General features: G+C 41.9%; 1 pseudogene; it reads right to left on the bottom strand.

Annotated features, from left to right (window-relative positions):
* Positions 1 to 368: 368 nt before the first annotated feature.
* On the bottom strand, positions 369 to 1471 carry LOC113916113 (annotated as a pseudogene).
* Between the last annotated feature and the right edge of the window lie 419 nt (positions 1472 to 1890).

The raw sequence follows: 1890 nt of genomic DNA, 5'->3' as shown, positions 1-1890 counted from the left end.
GAAGCTAGTCTCTACCTGTAGCCATGACCCTGCTTACACCATTTCCCTGCCCCTTATCTAACTTCTCCCACTTTATTCTGAACATGCCATCTGCCAAAATCACTATAACAGGATCCCAGGATTCAGGTTCTCCCTCTATAGAACACAACCCAAAAAACTGAGTTTAGACACTTGAAATCACTGTCAAACATCACAGAGTTAGACAAAGGGCAAAATCAGAATTCAAGCCCATGTTGAAATGTATGTAGCCATCATGTTATCTAGTCATTTTAAATGATCTTGGTGATAGAAGAGTATTCTGAAACACCAGAATACCTTTTACTTTGACTCATTCTAGAAAACTGGCCCAAATATGATGAAAAGTTATCCTACCTGATTATTTTTCTCAAGGCTTCCTTCATATCCCTGTTCCACAGACTGTAGATAAAGGGGTTCATCAATTGAGGAACCACAGTGTACATCACCGAAGCCACTGAAGTCTTTCTGGAAGAGTCAGTAACTGCAGAACTAATGTATACCCCTAATCCTGTCCCATAGAACAAGGAAACAGCTAAGAGATGAGACCCACAGGCGGAAAAGGCTTTATATTTTCTGCCAGCTGATGGCATTCTCAAAAGAGGATAGAGAATTTTAGTATAAGAGAAAATGATCCCAAAGATAGAAATACCACTCAACATACAGCCATAAAATTAACCAAGATGGTATTGATGAAGGAATCAGAACAGGCAAGCTTGATGACCCGTGCAAGTTCACAGAAAAAGTGTGATATTTCCAAGTCAATGCAGAAGGACAGTTGCAACACCATTAGACTGCGGAGGAGGGCATCCATGATGCTAATGTACAAAGAGAGTAGAATTAACAGTCCACAGAGTTGGGGGTTCATGATGACTGTGTACCTCAGTGGATGACAAATGGCAACATAGTGGTCATAAGCCATTACTGCAAGGAGAAAATTTTCAAAACCAAGAAAAATCAAGACAAAACAGACCTGGGTGATGCAGCTTATGTAACTGAGATGCTGACTCTGTGCTTGGATATTCACCAGCATCTCTGGGATGGTGGTTGTGCTTAAACAGATGTCAGTAAAGGACAGGTTGGAGAGGAAGAAGTACATGGGGTGTGGGGGTAAGAGTCAGAAATGGCATCCAGGATGATGAGCAAATTTCCCAGGTTGGTGACCAGGTACATGAACAGGAACAGGCAGAAGAGTAGGGGCTGCAGTTCTGGATCTTCGGTCAATCCCAGAAGAAGAAATTCTTATACATTTGTTTGGTTTCTGGTTTCCTTGTTGTTAATATAAAATATTGGGTGACAAGAGAATAAAATGTATGGTCACTGGACCTGCAGCAGCAGTACCAGGCAACGTGTTAGAAATGCCAAATTTGAATCCCACTCCAGACTTACTTACGAAGAGCTCTAAGGATGATGACAAGCAGTCTGTTTTAACAAGCTTTTCAGATGATTCTGACATATGATAAAGTCTCAGAACTGCTGTTCTCAAAAAATGTCTACCTATATTGTGAACCCAAGTGAATATTCAAATTGTTCCTCTGTGTATCTCTCCCTCCATCCTTCTTCTCTCCCTCATCCTCTTCCCTCCACTCAGTTTATCAGCCAAAATTCTTTTTTTTAAGATTTTATTTATTTGAGAGAGAGAGAGACAGAGCATGAGCAGGGGGAAGGGCTGAGGGAGAGGGAGAAGCAGACTCTCTGCTGAGCAGGGAGCCCCACATGGGGCTCGATCCCAGGACCCTGAGATCATGAATTGAGCTGAAGGCAGATGCTTAACTGACGGAGCCGCCCAGGTACCCCATCAGCCAAAATTCTAATGAGTGTCTAACATGTATCAAGTTTGAGAATGAAAAAAGAAGACATGGATTTATTCCTTTA

The sequence above is a fragment of the Zalophus californianus genome, chromosome 1 (assembly GCF_009762305.2).
Source record: "Zalophus californianus isolate mZalCal1 chromosome 1, mZalCal1.pri.v2, whole genome shotgun sequence".
NCBI classification, from domain to species: domain Eukaryota; kingdom Metazoa; phylum Chordata; class Mammalia; order Carnivora; family Otariidae; genus Zalophus; species Zalophus californianus.
The sequence above is the reverse complement of the archived record's forward strand: the minus strand, read 5'-3'. Positions and strand labels throughout refer to the sequence as shown.